This window comes from Canis lupus, chromosome 22 (assembly GCF_011100685.1).
Source record: "Canis lupus familiaris isolate Mischka breed German Shepherd chromosome 22, alternate assembly UU_Cfam_GSD_1.0, whole genome shotgun sequence".
NCBI classification, from domain to species: Eukaryota; Metazoa; Chordata; class Mammalia; order Carnivora; family Canidae; genus Canis; species Canis lupus.
The window spans coordinates 12,056,388-12,076,550 of NC_049243.1; the positions used below are offsets into that span (position 1 = coordinate 12,056,388).

The 20,163-nt window shown below is 34.3% G+C and overlaps 1 long non-coding RNA gene across 2 annotated transcripts in view; it reads right to left on the reverse strand.

Annotated features, from left to right (window-relative positions):
* Nucleotides 1–20,163, reverse strand: part of LOC119865195 — a 74,626-nt gene that overhangs the window by 34,541 nt on the left and 19,922 nt on the right. For both annotated transcript variants that reach the window (XR_005376310.1, XR_005376311.1), the window contains exon 7: nucleotides 12,916–12,967. This is a non-coding gene — a long non-coding RNA (uncharacterized LOC119865195). The remainder of the gene's footprint in view (nucleotides 1–12,915; nucleotides 12,968–20,163) is intronic.

Below are 20,163 nucleotides of genomic sequence, written 5' to 3' on the forward strand. Positions count from 1 at the left end.
TGTACAATATACTTTTACATAATATATACTTTTATTATTAAAGAAATAAAGACAATTAAATATGAAATCTATTCATAATTGCCTCATCTAATAATATGTTGTCATCAGAATCATAATCACCTTTTCCAGCAGCATCTTTTTAGATATTGCTCACTGGTAAATGTGCACATGTGTGTGTTGGATGTCTGTGTGTTAAAACAGAAAAATACCATTATATATGTAAACAGATGTATAAATATATATATATATCATATAATGTGTGTGATACATACATTTATACATTCTGATGTGACACACATATGTATGTAAATATATATGTATATATCTGTTTATATGTACACTTAATTAATTTCAGATTACAGCACAAGATTTGACATGTTCTACAAGTGAGATAGATTTCGAGGAGATATGTGCAATATTGAAAACCTTAAGAAATAAGTACCTCTAGAATATAGTGTATATATACTATAGTATATAGTGGAAAACTAAATAAGCATATGAAAAGCTCTTCCAAATTGCTAATAATAAAACATATTCAAACCTCAATAGCAGAAAACTATTCATTACTTTCAGAGTAAAAATTTTTAAAATCAGATATGAGTAAGACTGATGAATATATATAACAATTAAAACTTTTATGCATTGCTTGTATGAATCAATACACTGGTGGATCAATTTCTACAATCACCTTCAGAGCAATTTAAAAATACCTGGTAAAGTGAAAGGTTCATACCTTTAATATAATATAATTAATTTGGCTCTTATTCATATACTTAAGATGTGCATATATAAACATGCACAGAAAAAATATACATAAAATACAGCATATATGTAGTACTATAGATACACTCATTTATCCTCAATGTGTAAGATAGATATACCTCATTTAATTGCACTTCTCTTTATGTTTTTCAGTTATTACTTTCTTTTTTCTTTTTTTTTTTTTACAAATTGAAGATTTGTGGCAGCCATGCATCAAGTCTATAGGCACCATTTTTCCAACAGTATTTGCTTAGTTCCTGTCTGTCACATTTTAGTAATTCTCACAGTATTTCACACTTTTTCATTATTATATTTGTCACGGTGACCTGTGATCAGTGATCTTTAATGTTACTATTGTAATTGTTCTGGAGTGCCACAAACTGCACTATATAAGATGGCCACTTAATAAATGTTGTATGTGTACAGACTACTCCACTGATTGGCCATTGCCCAGTCTCTCCCCATCTCCTTGGGTCTTGATATTCCCTGAGACATGACAGTATTGAAATTAGACCAATTAATAACCTGGCAATAGCCTCTAACCATTTAAGTGAAAAAAGACTTACACATCTCTCACTTTAAATCAAAATCAAACATGATTAGGCTTAGTGAGGAATGCATATCAAAGGTTGTGACAGGTCAAAAGCTAGGCCTCTACACCAAACAGCCAAGGTTTGAATGCAAGGAAAATTTCTTGAAGAAAATTAAAAGTGCTACTCCAGTGAACACATAAATGATAAGGAAGTGAAACAGCCTTATTGCTGAGATGGAGAAAGTTTTAGTGGCTTGGATAGAAAGAAGATCAGAACAGCCACAACATTCTCTTAAGCCAAAGCCCAATCAAGAGCAAAGCTCTAATTGTCTTCAATTCTATGAAGGCTGAGAGAGGTGAGGAAGCTGCAGAAGAAAAGCATGAAGCTAACAGAGATTGGTTCATGAGGTTAAAGGAAAGAAGCCATATCCATAACTTGAAATTGCAAAGGGAAGCAGCAAGTGCTGATGTAGAAGCTGTAGCAAGTTATCCAGGAGATCTAGCTAAAATTTTTAATGAAAGTGACTACACTAAACAACAGCTTTTCAATATAGATGAAACAACCTTCCATTAGAGATGTTATCTAGGACGTTCGTAGCTAGAGCGAAGTCAGTGCCTGACTTCAAAGCTTCGAAAGATAGGCTGATTTTCTTGTTAGGAGCTGATGCAGCTGGTGACTTAAGATGAAACCAGTGCCTGTTTACCATTACAAAAATCCTAGACTCTTAAAAATTATGTTAAATCTACTTTGCCTGTGTTACATAAGTGGAACAAAGCCTGGATGATAGCACATCTGGTTCCAACATGATCTGATGAAGTTTTAAAAGATTTTATTTATTTATTTGAGGGGACGAAGAGAGAGAAAGTATGGGGGGAAGGGGCAGAAGGAGAGGGAGAGGAAGAGACCTTCTCAAAAAAAAAAAAAAAGATTTCTTTTAAAATATTGCTGCTCATTGATAATGCACCTGGTCACCCACGAACTCTGTTGGAGTTGTATGACAAGATTCATGTTTCGTCCACTAAGACAACATCCATTCTGCAGCCCATAGATCAAGAAGTAATTTTGACCTTCAAGTCATATTATTTAAGAAATGCGTTTTGGTGGTACCTAAGTGGCTCAGTTGGTTAAGCATCTGCCTTGATCCCAGGATCTGGGATCAAGCCCTGCAGCAGGGAGTCTGCTGCTCCCTCTGCCTCTGCGTGCTGCTCTCCCTGCTTGTGCTCTCTCTCTGTGTCAAATGAATAAATAAAATCTTTAAAAAATACATTTTATATTAGCTGCCATAGGTAGTGATTCTCTGATGGATCTGGGCAAAATAATTTGAACACTTCTGGAAAGGATTCACCATTCCAGGTGACATTAAGAGAGCATTGGGGACTCATGGGAAGGGATTAAATATCAACATTAACAGGAGTTTAGAAGAATTTGATTACATCTCTCATAGCTGACTTTTAAGGGCTCAAGACTTCAGTGGAAGTAGTAACTGAAGATGTGGTGGAGGCACATGATATGATGAGCAACTCGGTGTTATATGCAACTGAAAAATTATTGAACACTTCATCTGAAACTAATGAAGTGTTCAGTATGTTGGCTAACTGAATTTAAATTAAAAAAAAAAAAGATCTGGTGGAAATAGTAAGAGAACTAGAATTAGAAATGGAGCCTGATGTTGTGACTGAATTTCTGCGTCTTGTGATAAATCTTGAAAAGATAAGGAGTTGCTTCTTTGGATGAACAGAGAAGGTGGTTTATACTCCTGGTGTGGTTGTTGTGAAAATTGTTGAAATGACATCAAAGGATTTAGACTGTTTCACAAACTCAGTTGATAAAGCAGCAGCAGTGTTTGAGAGGATTGACTCCAATTTTGAAGTTCTATTATGGGAAAATTGCTATAAAAAATCACATATTACAGAGAAATCATTCATGAAACGAAGAGTCAATTTATGCAACAAACTTCTTTTTTTTTTTTAAGAAATTGCCACAGTCCCCTCAGCCTTAAGCAGCCATCAACCCTGATCAATCAGAAACCATCAACAATGAGGCAAGACTCTCCACCAGCAAAGAGATCATGAAATTTCACTCTTAGCATTTTTAAGCAATATTTTTTAAATTAAGGTATATGTATTGCTTTTTTAGACATAGTGCTGTTACACATTTGATAGATTACAGTATAGTGTAAACATAAATTATTTCTATAACATTCATGTAGTATAAATACAACTTTTAGATGCACTGGGCAACCAGAAAGTTCATTGACTTGCCTTACTGCATTAATCACTTTTTTTAGATGGTCTTGAACCAAACCTGCAATATCTCCAATGCATGTCTGTTTCATCCTACCAAATATTTAGAAGCAGTGAAAGAAGCTGTGGGGGAAAATGACAGAAATTTGTTTAAAAACTAGGGTCATCACTGAGGAAACATGTATATGACTTCACATCTAACTGGAAGGAAAATTAAGAGGGAGAGAACGTTACAGACAATAAAGGAATGAAGCTAATGTGATATCTGTTCCATGAAGGAACAGATTCAAGAGTAAAGATGTCAAGATGACTCATGGGAATGCTGACATAAGGCATTTGATATGCCATAAGGTAGCAGTGAAAATTTTATTTAATATGACTTATTGTTTGAATGAGATCTGTGTTTGAATTACAAGGAAAGTTTGAGGCTATCTCTTGTTGCAGCTTTTCACTTACTTACAAATCATGATTCACGCAAAGAACTAATTGAAATGAGCAAGGAAACTCACAAAAAGAGAAACAGTAAATGATGATACAACGCTTGAAATAAGAGCCTGTGGCTAATTCTTAAATGGATTATAAGGAAATATCAATATAATAAATAGTAAGTAGGTAGTATTTATAAGGTTTTAGGGGAAACATTATTAAGAAAAATAAAAATTTGTGTAATAACTTCTATTATATCTCAATAAGAGCCAAAAATAGTACTTGTCCTTTCTGACAGCATATTAAGTGAATATTTAATTCACTTAATCAAATTTGTCATCCACTAACATGATTTGATGGTAGAGAATATGGGTTCTTAAGGATCCTTGCAATATTGTATTGAGCATTTCCATTTAGTACAAATATCTGCAAAGGAAATGTATTTAATGAGCTTCCTTAAGTTGCTATAAATAAATGAATCAAAAAGGTTTATTCATCTGTTGTATCTATGTTATGAAGGAATATTTTGGAGCTAACCCCAATTAAATTTTCAGTAACTTATCACAGGAATTATGTGGAGCAGCAGGCCAGCCTGTAATGGCTGTGCTAAGAGTTCTTAAATTATTCCCTACAGAGTTCTATTACCTGGATTACTATCCCTGTGTTAAACTGTGAACCAAAGAAAGCAATAGATTTTTTTTTCTTTTAATTTGGGTATTAGGTTGTGCATTAACTCAATTATATTAATATTTTAATTTTTATTCTCATTTATGACATACTAATTGTAAGAATACTTTTTCAGAAAATGCTGAGTGACAAAGCAAGAATACCTAATAATTTATCTTTAGAAAAGAAAAGAAAAAAAGAGATTGAGATCAGCCTTTTTTTAAGCAGATGTTGCTTGCTCCAAAGTGTTTCTCAGCTCTGATCATGTTTACTGTTAACAATCAGGTTATTGCTTTTATTTATTTATAGCTATAGTTAGCATAAAAGACTATATATAATTTCTTCATAAATCAAACTGCCAGAAAACAAATGTGTTCCATGTAAGCATTTGCCAAACTGAGGAAGAGCACTCCTCTCTCAGGCACTCTGAAATGTGGTGTTTGAGGAATAGCTGGTTCTTCATAGGGATTTCTGTGAACTGGAGTGAATAGGAATGAGTGTCAAAGGGAAATCTGAACCTTTCTAGAAAAGAGTGGCATACATATATCTAGACCAATGTTTCATGAAGTGAAGAAAAAGAGGATAAGGGGAAACCACTGGATAGCATGACTTATATTTCCACATAGCAACACATAGACATGACGCAAGTTACTTCTACTTTTTTTCCTGGCTTTATTACTGAATTTCCCATATCCTTACCTCTATGCACACATTGCTGGGAAGAATCTATTAATTAGGCACATTGATATAAGAAAGAAAAAGATAAATTACTGTCACTTTTTACTTTATAATGTTACATAAGCCTGTAGTATAATGGAGTAATAATTTATTAAAAAATTAGTAAAAATGTATCTGTGATGCTATGGATAAATTCACAAATGTTCATGTGTAAAAGCAAAATATACTAATATATAGTCATATTTCACCTTTCTAACACTGAAAAGGCTGACTTTGCTACCAACCCCAAATAACCTCATCCTTCTTTTCTTTCTTTATTCCTTTAAGAAAAAAAAAAAAAACTTATAAAAACACTAAGCATGAGTTCTTAAGATTTTTAAAAAATATTTCATATATTTATTTATTTGTTAGAGAGAGAGAGTTAGTGCAAGCAGTGGGGTAGGGAGGGAGGAGCAAAGGAGAGAGAGAATCTCAATCAGACTCCCTGTGAGCTGGGAGCCGAATGTAGAGTTCAATATCTCACCACCCTGAGATCATGATCTGAGCTGAAATCAAGAATTATATGCTTAACTGACCGAGTCACACAAGTGCCCCTAAGCTCTTAAATTTTTATGCATAAAATAAAGTATTTTTAACTATAGACATTATGTTGTATAGAAAATCTCTGGAACATATTTATCTTACATTACTGAAACTTTATACCCATAGAGAGTTCTCCATTTCTTCTCTCTCAGTCTCTGGAAACCACCATTCTACTCTCTGCTTTATGAGTTTGACTGTTTTATATCATTTCACGTAAGTGGAATCATGTAATATTTGTTCTTCTGTGACCGACTTATTTCATTTAGCATCCTCTAGGTTCATCCATGTTGTTGAATATGGGAGGATTTTTTTCTTTCTTAAGGTTAAATAATATTCTATTTATGTATATACACATTTTCTTTATGCATTCATCTGTTAGTAATAGTTAGGTTACGTCCATATTTTGACTATGGCTGACAGGTATATGGAAAGTACTCAATATCAGTAATCATCAGGGAAATGCAAATCAAAATCACAATGAGGTATCACTTCACATCTAATAGTAATGGTTATTACAAAAAAAAAGATGAGTTTTAATGAAGATACAGAGAAATTAGAACCCTCATTTATCGTAGGTGGAAATGTAAAATGGTGCAAACACTATAGACAAAAGTATGGAGGCTCCTCAAAAAAATAAAAATGGAACTAAATATGAACCTGTGATCCCATTCTGAGTATATATATTCAAAATATTTGAAATAAGTATTTCAAAGAGACATCTGTACTCCTGTGTTTATTTACATAATTTATGTTTTGAATGAAATAAAGAGATCAAGAAATTACTATTTTGGTAGTATTCCACATGAGTGAATATCTTACTCAAAGTCCATATTTATTTTCTTGTAATTTCATAATGACCTCTTAAAATTATGGATTTGAATGGGTACAGCTGCCTCAAATGAGTTAATTTATTTCTAAAGTTTTAGTAGTGGGTATTTGTGGGTGGTATTAATTTAAGTTCAGATAATCAGGAATTTGCCATAAGCATTATTGAGTTTTTTAGATTCAAAGACTTTAATACATTTATATTTTATGGCATATATGTATCATGAAATATGTTATATATTTATGAAATTTTAATTATATATGTATAAAACTTATCCATAAAAATGTAAATTTAATCAACCTCTTAAGTAAACATATTGAATTAAAAATATATTAATATTTTTGTGTAATTTGGAATAACGTTCTCATGTCTTAATTTGAGGAGTTTACTAATGTTCCAAATGTTTAGTTAAAGGAGTTCTTTACTCAGTTGCAGAGATTTACAATTTATTTTTGAGAGTATGGACTTCGACCAAGAAAAATAAGATTTTAATGTAGACTAGAAAAAAATGCACTTTATTTCAAGCTACAAATTCCCTTTTATTTTATTTTTTAATTTATTTTTTAAAAGATTTTATTTATTCATGAGAGACAGAGAGAGAGAGGCAGAGACACAGGCAGAGGGAGAAGCAGGCTCCATGCAGGGAGCGTGACGTGGGACTCGATTCTGGGTCTCCAGGATCAGGCCCTGGGCAAAAGTCGACGCTAAACCACTGAGCCACCCGGGCTGCCTACAAATTCCCTTTTAATGTAAATGGTAGCATTTTCAAATTTTTTCCCTAAGAAGGGAAATTAAGGACCTGCAGATGAAATACTTCAAGTTCATTAAGATGTATGTATTTACAGGTTTATTCACCAAGCAGATACTTCTTAAGCCAATAGGTATATTTTAATTTGTTGTTTAAACATGTAAAATCTAAATTACTTCTACAAAAGAGAGCTAAGCATTTCTGGTGATTGCACACTAGCAGAAGGAGTCTTAGCCCTAGTTGTGCTGCTTTTTTCTACTCTTGCATGGAAAATATGCACAGGGAGCAAAGATAAACAATTTTCATAAGGAAATGTCAATGCAATCCCTTGTTAGTATTGATTTTAAAAGACTGTGACAATATCAAGATTTTATATCTCTTGAAAGTATAAAAAATAAAAAGAAGACAAGATCATCTGTTGTAAGAGAGTTGGCATTAGAGATGGAAGACAAAATCTGCCATCAACAATTCCATTGACCTACTCCAGAAGTTGAAGTGATATTTAATCCCTATGACTCAAAGCGTATGTCCAAAATAAGTAACAGACACAGATGTTCACTACTCCTGCTAAACTTTTCAGCCTGTATCTTCTTGTGAAGGGAAGGCAACCAGTATCTTTCAATCCTGTATCCAACTGATATAAATCCACAAAATATTAGTCATCTCAGAATTTGTTTTGTGATGCATAACTGGGGCTAAGAATTGACTTCTGTCTGGTTTCCCAAGAAAATTTCAGTTAATCATAATTATAAATATGTTATGATTACTAATATTTATGAAGCTCCCTGTCTAGCTAGCATGATGTTGTATATGCTAAATGTCTGAATGTTCAAAGAAAAATAACTCATGATGACATCTATCCATGTACATTGATTGTGATGATACTAAACTACCTGAGGTCTGTGCTCCTGAAAAACACCAAAGATTTAGAAAATACCCCACTCTTTGTGTTCTGAGAAAAGGCACACCTCAAAAGTGAGTCCCATAGGACTTAAACACATGTTCACCTATTACAAGGCTAGACAAAGAACACACAGGTTCTTTGCCTCGTGAGTATTTTGTTTAACTCTTTTTACTTACCTCAACAAAATACCTATGAATTTGACTTGAGTAAAGTTTAGTTAAGCTTCTTTCCCTTGTCACAGGCTCTTGAACATTGACCAAACCTCAGTCTAGATCAGAGAGGAAGATGGAACAAATTCTTCGTAAAAGTACTCTTTTCTTTCTTTTTTTTTTTTTTTCCCGTAAAAGTACTCTTGAGAATAGGCTGATGTCAGGGAAAGAAGTGTCCCTGCTTAACTATCCAATCATGCCACTGTCCCATCCTACTCCCCCATTCCTGGTTTTTATTGGCCTCATTTATACCTCCTTATGAAAGAAAATTCCTTTCTGCTTGACCTCTGAGACATATGACAATCTAATGGTCAGAGCACTCTCCCTAGTCTGACTCTTTCTCTCTGATTTAAAGAATTCTTTTGAATAAAATCCCTCCTTAACTTAGTCAAGATTTGGGGTTTTTTGGCACTCTTTTTTTCTCCAAATATTCCTATTGGAATTATTTTAAATTTATAGCTGCACAGGTTTTCAAGGTGAAATTCTGAGAATTGCATTAAATCTGTCAATCTAGTTTCACATCAACACATAACAAGATATTTTTTGCTATATTTATTTAAAAATATCAAGTTACTTGGATATTGGTGATTGTGCAGTGAATTTACCATCTGTAGGGCATATAAAAGGAAAATATTTCTTTATGTGATAAATCTATAGAGGCTTTTGAGATTTTCTAATTAGAATAATCACTAAAGAATTCCATATGAATTAGAACATTTATTTTAAAGAAAAACAAAAGTAAAATAAAAAATAATGAATATATGTTTATAATCTCCCTTGACATATATGCATGCTGTATATATTTACACATAGCATACTATGTATATGTGTGTGTGTATATATATATTACATAGGCATAATATTTATGTATACATATACCAACATATACTATGTTCCAGCTTGTCCTCCTCCAAAATTCATATGTTGCATTTTTAACCTCCAACATGACAATATTCAGAGATAGGGACTTTTGGTAATTAAAGTTAAATGAGATTATATAGGTAGGCCCAAATCCAATGCAACTGATATCCTTTTAAGAAAAGGAAGAAATCCCAAGAATATGTGTGCATGGAGAAAAAACCATGTGAGGACATTGTGAGAAGGCAGCCATCTGCAAGCCAAGGAAAGAGGCTTCATGAGAAATAAAACCTGCCAACATCTTGATCTTAGCCACCCAATCTGACGTATTTTATTATGGCACATCTACACACTAATACAAGGACTGTAGCAATAATTTTATGAATGACAGTTTATTGACCATCATTTCTTATTGTTTATCAAGTAATATATAATACCTCTCTTGAATATTAACGACATAAACTGTTAGCCAACTTCATTAGCAAAAGATTCCACTTCCATTTGTAAGAAACTCAATCTGGGGTTATGTAGAAATCTCTCTCTGATAGAAGCCACACCATTTGGCCACGTTATGGCCATACTATGGAGCCACATTGCCTACATTCAGTTATCAGTGTTGCTCTTTATTTACTGGATGACCTTCAACAAGTCACTTAATCTCACTGTTTCTCAATGAATGGCTAAAATGGTGATAGTAATAATGCCCAACTCATAGGTTATTATAAATACTTATAAGAATATTCATATAAAGAGCTTAAAACACATTTCCACCAAATGGTTGGTCTGATTTAACTCAGAGCCTAAGGTGGCCACAGCCTGGCCCACTAACAACAAAGGGATCAAACCCTGCCCACAACTGGCAAAGAGAGCCATTGCAGATGACTGAACTGAAGGCAAAAGCAGCCCAGCCATAAGAGCAGGGCACACACAGCACACATAGGAGTCACTCATGAGGCACCAGGTTCTTGTGAACAGGGCACTATAGAATCTCTTCTCCGTAAGACAAATAATTTGAGAGCAGGAGATGTAGCTGATATCCTAACATATAGAAATAGAAGCAAGTGTTAGGCAAAATGAGGAGGCAGATATGTCCAAATGAAAGAACAGGACAATATTATGGTGAGAGAATAACAAAAATGTAAATAAGTAATAAACCTAATGGAGAATTTAAGATGATTTTCATAAAGATACCCAGTGGATTATGAAAAGAGTGGAGGATCTCAGTGAGACACTTAACAAAGAGCTAGAAAACAGAAAATAACCTATTGGAGATGAACTCTGAATATAAGAGTCCACTAGATGAAATAAATGGTAGACTAGAGGAAGCAGAAGAATGGATAAATGAACTGGAGGGCAGAGTAATGGAAAGCAATTGAGTTGAACAAGGGAGAAAAAAAAAAAAAACAGTAACAAGTGAAAATGGACTTAGGAAACTCAGTGACACCATAAAATATAAAACATTTGCAGTATAGTGATCCCAGAAGGAGTAGAGAGAGAGAAAAGGGGAGAGAGAATTTATTTTAAGATAATAGTGGAATACATAATGAATCTACAGAAGGAAACAGTAATCCAGATCCAGGAGCACAGGGAGCCTACAACAAAATCAATCCAAGGTGGTCCACACCAAGACATATATTAATTAAAGTGGCAAAAGTGGTGATAGAGAATTTTAAAGCAGGAAGAAAAAAAAATCCACATGGACACAAAAACACCAGTTACATCTAAGGGAAATCAATAAGGTTGGAAGCTTATTTTTCAGCAGAAACTTTGCATGCCAGAAGAGTGTGGCATGATATATTTAAGCTGATGAAAGGGAAAAGTTTGCCACCAAGAATACTCTATCCAGCAAGGCTATCATTCAGAATAGAAGGAGACACAAAGAGTTTCCCAAACAAAAGTTAAAGGAATTCATGTCCACTAAACCAACCCTATAAGAAATCTTATAGGGGACTCTGAGTAGAAAGAAAGGACAATAACTAGAAATAAAATTAGGAAGCACAAAAGTAAGAAGTATATCTATAGAAGTCAGTCAAGGGATTCACAAAATAAAAGGATATAAGTTATGACAACATATACCTAAAACGTGAGAGGAGGGGTATTAGAATAAGAATATTAATATTAAAGATTATAGCATAAATAAATGAAATAAAAATTTAAGTAAGTAAATAAATAGATCAAAGAAACCAGGAGGTGGTTCTTTGAAGAATCAACAAAATTGATAAACCTTTAGCCAGACTAATCAAAGAAAGTAATAGGACTCAAACAAACAAAATCAGAAAGGAGAAATAGCAATCAATACCACAGAAATATAAAAGATATAAGAAAATATTATGAGAAATTATATGCCAACAAATTGGACAACCTAGAAGGTATAGGTAAATTTCTAGAGACAATATAACCTCCCAAAACTGAGTCAAAGAAATTGAAAATTTGAACAGGCCAATCATCAGAAAGGAAATCTAATCTGTAATCAAAGAATTCTCAACAGGGACAAATAAACAGTCAGTTAAGCATCTGACTTCTGCTCAGGTCATGATCTTTTGGTTCTGGGATCAAGCCGTGAGTCAGGCTCCATATTCAGTGGGAAGTCTGCTTGTCCCTCTCCTTTTGCCCCTTCCCTCACTTGTGCTCTTGTGCACATTCTCTCTCTCTCTCTTTCTCTTTCTCAAGTAAATAAAATCTTTAAAAAAAAAAAAAAATTCCTGGCAAACAAAAGTACAGGACCAGATGGCTTCACAGCAAATTCTACCAAGCATTTAGAGTTAATGCTTATTCTTCTCAAACTATTCCATAAAATAGAAGAGAAAGGAAAACTTCTAAATTCAGTCTTTGAGTTCACCATTATCCTAATACCAAAACCAGATAAAGATCCCACAAAAAGAGAGAGAGAGACAGAGAGACAGAGAGAGAGAACTACAGGCCGATATCTCTGATGAGAATAGATGGAGAAATCCTCAACAAAATATTTGCAAACCAAATCCAACAATACATTTAAAAAGTCATTCACCACCATCAAGTGAGATTTATTCCTGAGATGCAGTGGTGGTTCAAGAGTCACAATCAATCAACATGATACATCACATCAACAAGAGAAAGGCTAAAACCTGGATGCTCATTTCAATAGACATGAAATGATAGGTAGATAGATAAATGATAGATAGATAGATATTACTCAGATGTTTTGGCTACTGTAAATAATTCTATAATATATATTATATTACTCAGCCATAAAAAAGAATGAAATCTTGCCATTTGCAAACAAATCTAGAGAGTATTATGCTAAGCAAAATAAGTCAGTCAGGGAAAGACAAATACCTTATTTCACTCATATGTGGATTCTAAGACACATAACAAGGTAACAAAGAAAATAGACACATACCAAAAAACAGACTCTTAACTGTAGAGAACAGTCAGGTGGTTACCAGAAGGGAGGGGGGTTAGGGGATACTTAACAGTTAAAGGGTTCATAAGTACACTTACCTTGATAAGCACTGTGTTATGTATAGAATTGTTGAATCACTATATTGTACACCTGAAAATCAATTATACTGGAATTAAAATTGATAAAAATAGAAAAAGAAATAAAATCAGTTTGGTAAATCAGTAAGATGTTGTACACTTAAACCTACACAACATTTATGTCATTTACAGCTCAATAAAGCTGGAAGGAAAGAAAAAACAGGAAACAAATGAAACAAATAATTCAACCTCCTATGAATCATTAATTTTTTTTTTGGAGAGGATTGTGAAAAATAATAATGATGATATTCTCCATAGCCCATTAGTAACTAAGCAACAAAGGTCTAAATTAGCCTGTGTTTTTTCTGTGATATAACATAAAACAAATATAAGATACAGTATTTGTCATTTGATATACTTCTTATCTCCTGTAAATACTGCTTCCTCAACACTTCATTATAAAACTTAAACATTATCTTTATAAAGATTGCTATAACCTACAAATATTTTCCTCAGAATCACCCAAGAAGATATATCTAATATCATGAGTCATTTTAAACAGTCAACCTAGTGTTGTGGATTAATATAACCTAAAGAAAACAAAAGTTAGGTGCTAAATTACAACAGATGAAAACTACATGCACTCAAGAATCATTTTTGGCAACACCTATCTGAAAGTTGTTACTGAATTTTGCTACTTAGCAGGATGCTGTCAAATAATTTATTAACAGACAAAAATCAGAGAAGTGAATCAAAAATCTCAGCATGTCCTTTGGACAGCCAACAACCTGACATCCATGTTAAATTAAACTCCAGACAGAGCTGAAGAAGGATGGTGCCCTTCACCCCAATATGCACGAAACTCAGATTTGCTATAGCAGCCTTGTCCTGTAAGAGTTTCCTCAGTATGCTATAGATAATATTAAGTGATAAAGCAATATCAGGTATAAAGACATCACAAATTAGAGTTTAGCATTAGTGTTTCTAGGTTTGCAGGTCTATAGAATTTTTTTAAAAGATTTTATTTATTCATCAGAGACACAGAGAGAGAGAGAGAGGCAGAGGCACAGGCAGAGGGAGAAAGCAGGCTCCATGCAGGGAGCCCGATGTGGGATTCGATCCCGGGTCTCCAGGATTGTGCCCTGGGCCAAAGGCAGGCGCCAAACCGCTGCGCCACCCAGGGATCCCCTGATGTTATTTCTTAATTTAAATTTATATATATTAAAAATAAAAATAAAAAATAAATTTATATATATTACTTTATTGCAAAGCAATATTAAAATTAAAACTGGAATGCTCAAATTATAGAAGTTGTCTACAATTCCATTTGATAAATAGAGGCCAAGTTTTCACTCATATTTGGTTATTACCTATTGGCAATAATTTGAATAAAATTTGTTATTTCATATCCTTACCTAGATATACAGGTTGCATAATTCTTCATCTGGGGAAAATCCTTAAGTTTTGCTTTTTTTTGGGGGGGGGGGATTTTATTTATTTATTCATGAGAGACGTACAGAGAGGCAGAGATATTGGCAGAGGGAGAAGCAGGCTCCCTGTGGGAAGCCTCATGCGGGACCCTGTGCCAGGACGCCAGGATCCTGAGCCAAAGGCAGACGCTCAACCGCTGAGCCACCCTGGTGCCCCTAAGTTTTGCTTCTTAAAAAATTGGACGGACATAGTTTCAAACCTTACCCCCATACACTAGGTTTACCCCATACATTAGGTTTGTTTTGTTGTTGTTTTTGTACAGATTTTTAAAATATATATTCATCTTTTTTAAAGATTTATTTATTTATTTATTTATTTATTTATTTATTTATTTATTAATTATAGACAGAGAAAGAGAGAAAGGCAGAGACACAGGAGGAGGGAGAAGCAGGCTCCATGCCGGGAGCCCCACGCAGGACTCGATCCCAGGACTCCAGGGCCGTGCCCTGGGCCAAACGCAGGCACTAAACCACTGAGCCACCCAGGGATCCCCAAAATATATCTATCATATACACTTTTCTCAGTGTATATGATTTAGATAATTTCAGCGTGGTTGTTTATCACATCTGTTTAGGTGTACAAGTTATTTTTTCCCTTGAATTTACTTCTCTTATTAATCATTCAGAAATAATAAAACTAAAACTCTCTTCCTTGACTTGTGATTTTCCTGATTCCTTGGCCATTGGCTACTTTTCAGAAAGCACAAGTTATGATCTATCATAACAAATAAAATTCTTACTGCAATTTTAATGATATGTCTCAGTAGTCACTTTTGCTTACACATGCGTATCATTCAAGCTCCATGAGAAAAAATTTTAATACTGGATTTTAATATGAACAAAGATAAACATCTCTACTTTTTAAAACACCAGTTGCAGTGATTTATTTAAAGCTAGAGCCTTTTATATGGAATTTTTTTCTTGTGGTATATTTTATAACAAAGAGCTAATCAATGAATAATTAAAACACTATTTTAGGTAGCTGTCAGATAAAGAACAAAGTAGATACAGGGGAGTATAATTAATTAATATCCTTCAGGCTCTATTATGCTTTATTTTTTATTTGATATGACAAAAACTTAGAACTGTTTTGATTTCAAATAAAGAAAATCAACTTTAGCCTAAGGAGAAAGGCATAATTTATTATGAGGATATGGAGGAGTCTTATTAAAAGAGGGGGGACACAATATGACCTCAGCAAGAACTCTAATCCAGAAACCGTATGGATGCTCTTTATCCCATCTTCTTGCCTTTTTTAGGGTTATCATTTTTGTTGTTGCTGTTACTGTTTAGTCGCTGTCTTTGTTAAGTGAATTCATCTTTTCCTAGATCAATATGAAGAAAAGCATGGCCACCAATAACTATTAACATGATACTTATGTAGTTTGCTGGGGTTTGATTAGCCCCAAATTCTTGGAGACTCATCTTCTGAATGGCCAGCAAACATCAAGCATCATGGTCTATTTTCAGAACTTGACTGTGGAAGCTTTTACAATGACAGATCTTTGAAAATTTTAGAGATAGGGCTCAGAAATGTGGTGCTGGAGCTATACTCTTATAAATGCCTGGCACACAATAGAGGAGGGAAAATCCATAATTTGAACATAATACATTGTGATTTTCTTTACAGGAACCCAGAATAGTCACTTTAACATAATTTTATGATTCCTCCATATAATGTTTTTAATATATAACCCAGTCTATTGATAGCAATTTTATCAAATGTCAAAAGAGATAAAATTTTGACCATTTCATACGATTTAACCAATATATTGGACAACATTACAATGTATATAAATTATTCTGTGATACATAAATCAATATTAAAATGGCTTATATTGCCAGACATCGATAAATAAATGAACGCATTCACCATAAGTTAATTGTGTATATATAATATGCCAGACACTAATCTAGGAACTGAGGATATATTATTAAGCAAAACAGACAAAACTCTGACAAATTGTCACAAAATATTAATATGTATTCATCTCATTTGAACTAAACCTTATTTCTATATTTACAAAAAAAAATCGAGTTGGATTTTCACTTATTAATATGTCCATGCTCTTTTCTTGATCATTAACTATATTGTTCTGTTGGAGCAAAAACATTCAAATTCTTAGAATAAGTACATATATATAAAACAGATGAAAAAGAGAATCAGTAGTTTTAAGAGTTGATGGGGTAGGGTGGCCCGAGTGGCTCAGTGGTTTAGCGCCGCCTTCAGCCCAGGGCGTGATCCTGGGGACCTGGGATCGAGTCCCAAGCCAGGCTCCCTGCATGGAGCCTGCTTCTCCCTCTGCCTGTGTCTCTGCCTCTCTCTATCTGTGTCTCTCATGATTAAATAAATAAAATCTTAAAAAAAAAAAAGAGTTGATGGGGTAGATTTTTTCATAAGGCGAGATAAAAAAAATAATGGGCCATGGTCTCTCAACCAAATTTGAATCAAGTTATTCTAAAACTTGCAAAAGTTATGTATCATATAAATATAAGATCATGAGCATTCAGCTTGAAATGTCAATGTTGTTTAAAGTTTGTTTTTTCAATGAAGCATGTTTCTATTGATAGATTTTAAGGCTTCATTTTGGCAAAAGACAAATATGATGCATTTTGTCAAATGCACAAAAGAGCGGAAGAGTGAATTTCCTCTCTTCGCTTTAACTAAGATATCCATCGTTTCCTGTCTTCAGACATTGGTGCTTCTTTTTCTTCAGCCTTTGAACTTGAACCAGGGCTTACACCATTTCTCCCTGTGCCTTTTCCAGCCTTTGTAGTCCAATTACACCACTGGCTTTTTTGGTTTCCCAGTTTGCAGATGGCAGACTGTGAGATTTCTCAGTCTCCATAATTGCATGAGCCAATTCCTATAATAAATCTTCTCTCCCGTGTGTATCTCTCTATATTCTATTGTTTCTATTTCTCTGGAGAACCTTGACAAATATAAAGCTGTTCAATTCTACTGTATCCTTATGGCTTTCTGCCTGCTGGATCCATCAATTTCTGATAGAAGTACATTGAAAAATCCAACTCTAATGGCGGATTTATATATTCTTGCAGTTTTACCATTTCTTGCCTGATGGATATTGACGCTATATCATTAGGTGTATTAACATTAAGAATTGTTGTGTCTTCTTGAGGATTGACATTTTATAAATATGTAGTGCCCCCCTTTAAAACTTGAAACCTTTCCCTGCTCTGAAGTCATCTTTGTCTAAAATTAATACCGCTACTTCAGCTTTCTTTTGATTAGCATTGGCATGGTATGTATTTCCCTATCCCTTTACTGTAAATCCATCTGTGTCTTTATATTTAAAATAGGTTTCTTTTAGGAGCACCTGGGTGGCTCAGTTGGTTAAGTATCTACCTTCAGCTCAAGTCATGGTCCCAGGGTCCTGGGATCCAGCCTGACTTCGACATCTGTCTCCTTGCTCAGTGGGGATCCTGCTACTCCCTGTCCCTCTGCCTATCACTCCCCTTGCCTGTGTTTTCTCTGTCAAATAAGTGAATAAAATCTTAACTAACCAAATAATAAAATTGATTTATTTTAGACAACGTATTGTTGAGCTGTTTGTTTTTAGCCTACTGATCTGTCAGTCTCTGTCTCTTAAAAGGTCTATTCAGATCATTCATATTGAAAGTGATTATTGATATAGTTGGACTTATATTTATCTTTTTTGTAACTGCTTTCCAGTCATTGCACTTGTTCATTGTTTCTTTATCCTTCTCTCCTTTTCTGCCTTCTCTGGTTTTAACTGAGACACAATGCTATGAACATCAGGGTGTAGGTGTCTTGACAATTCACTACATCTGTATCTTTGGGGTGAATACCCAGTAGTGCAATTGCTGGGTCATAGGGTAACTGTATTTTTAACTCTTTGAGGAACCTCCACACAGTTTTCCAGAGTGGCTGTACCAGTTTGCTTTCCTATCAACAGTGTAAGAGGGTTCCCCTTTCTCCACATCCTTGCCAACGTTGTTGTTTCCTGTCTTGTTATTTTCACCATTCTCACTGGTGTGAGGTGGTATCTCATAGTGGTTTTGTTTTGTATTTCCCTGATGGCAAGGGATGCAGAGCATATTCTCATGCACTTGTTGGCCATGTGTATGTCTTCTTTGGAGAAATTAATGTCTTTTGCCCATTTCATGATTAGGTTGTTTGTTTCTTGGGCATGGAGTTTGATAAGTTCTTTATGGATCTTGGATACTAGCCGTTTATCTGATAGGTCATTTGCGAATATCTTCTCCCATTCTGTAGGTTGTCTTTGAGTTTTGTTGACTGTTTCTTTTGCTGTGCAGAAGGTTTTTATTTTGATTAAGTCCCAATAGTTCATTTTTGCTTTTGTTTCCCTTGCCTTCATAGATGTACCTTGAAAGAAGTTGCTGTGGCCAAGTTCAAAAAGGTTGTTGCCTATGATCTCCTCTAGGATTTTGATGGATTCTTGTCTTACATTTAGATCTTTTATCCATTTAGAGTATCTTTGTGTATAGTGTTCTGCACGTGGCTGTCCAATTTTCCCAACACAATTTTTTAAAGACACTGTCCTTCTTCCAGTGAATATTCTTTCCTGCTTTGTAGAATATTAGTTGACCATAGAGTTGAGGGTCCATTTCTGGGTTCTTTATTCTGTTCCATTGATCTATGGGTCTGTTTTTGTGCCAGTACCAGTACTTGTCTATGATCAAGACATAGCTTTGGAATACAGCTTGAAATCTGGCATTGTGATGCCCCCTGCTTTGGTTTTCTTTTTTAACATTCCCCTGGCTATTCGGGGTCTTTTCTGATTCCATACAAATCTTAAGATGATTTGTTCTAACTCTGAGAAGAAAGTCTACGATATTTTGGTAGGGATTACATTGAACATGTAAATTGCCCTGGGTAGCATAGACATTTTCACAATATTTATTCTTCCATTCCATGAGCATAGAATGTTTTTCTATCTCTTTAAGTCTTCCTCAATTTCTTTCAGACGTGTTCTGTAGTTTTAGGGTATAGATAGATCCTTTACCTCTTTGGTTAGGTTTATTCCTAGGTATCTTATGGTTTGGGGTGCAGTTGAAATGGGATTGATTCCTTAATTTCTCTTTCTTCAGTCTCATTGTTAGTGTACAGAAATGCACTGATTTTTGGTCATTGATTTTGTATCCTGCTACATTGCTGAATTGCTGTATGAGTTCTAACAAGCTTGGGGTGGAGTCTTTTGGGTTTTCTATATACATTTCTATATCATGTCATCTGCAAAGATGGAAAGTTTGACTTCTTCTTTGCCAGTTTGAGTGCTTTTTATTTCTTTTGGTTGTTGTTGTCTGATGGCTGAGACCTAGGACTTCTAGTACTGTGTTGAATAACAGTTCGGAGAGTGGACATCCTTGTCATGTTCCCGATCTTAGTGGAAAGGCTCTTAGTTTTTTTTCCCATTGAGAATGATATTCACTGTGGGCTTTTCATAAATGGCTTTTAAGATATTGAGGGATGTTCCCTCTATCCCTACACTCTGAAGAGTTTTAATCAGGAATCGATGTTCTACTTTGTCAAATGCTTTCTCTGCATCTGTTGAGAGGATCATATTGTTTTTGTCTTTTCTCTTATTCATGTGATCTATCATATTGATTGTTTTATTAGTATTGAACCATCCTTGCATCCTGGGGATAAATCCCACTTGGCCATGGTGAATAATCTTAATGTGCTGTTGGATCCTATTAGCTAGTATCTTGTTGAGAATTTTTGCATCCATGTTCATCAGGGTTATTGGTCTATAAATCTCCTTTATGGTGGGGT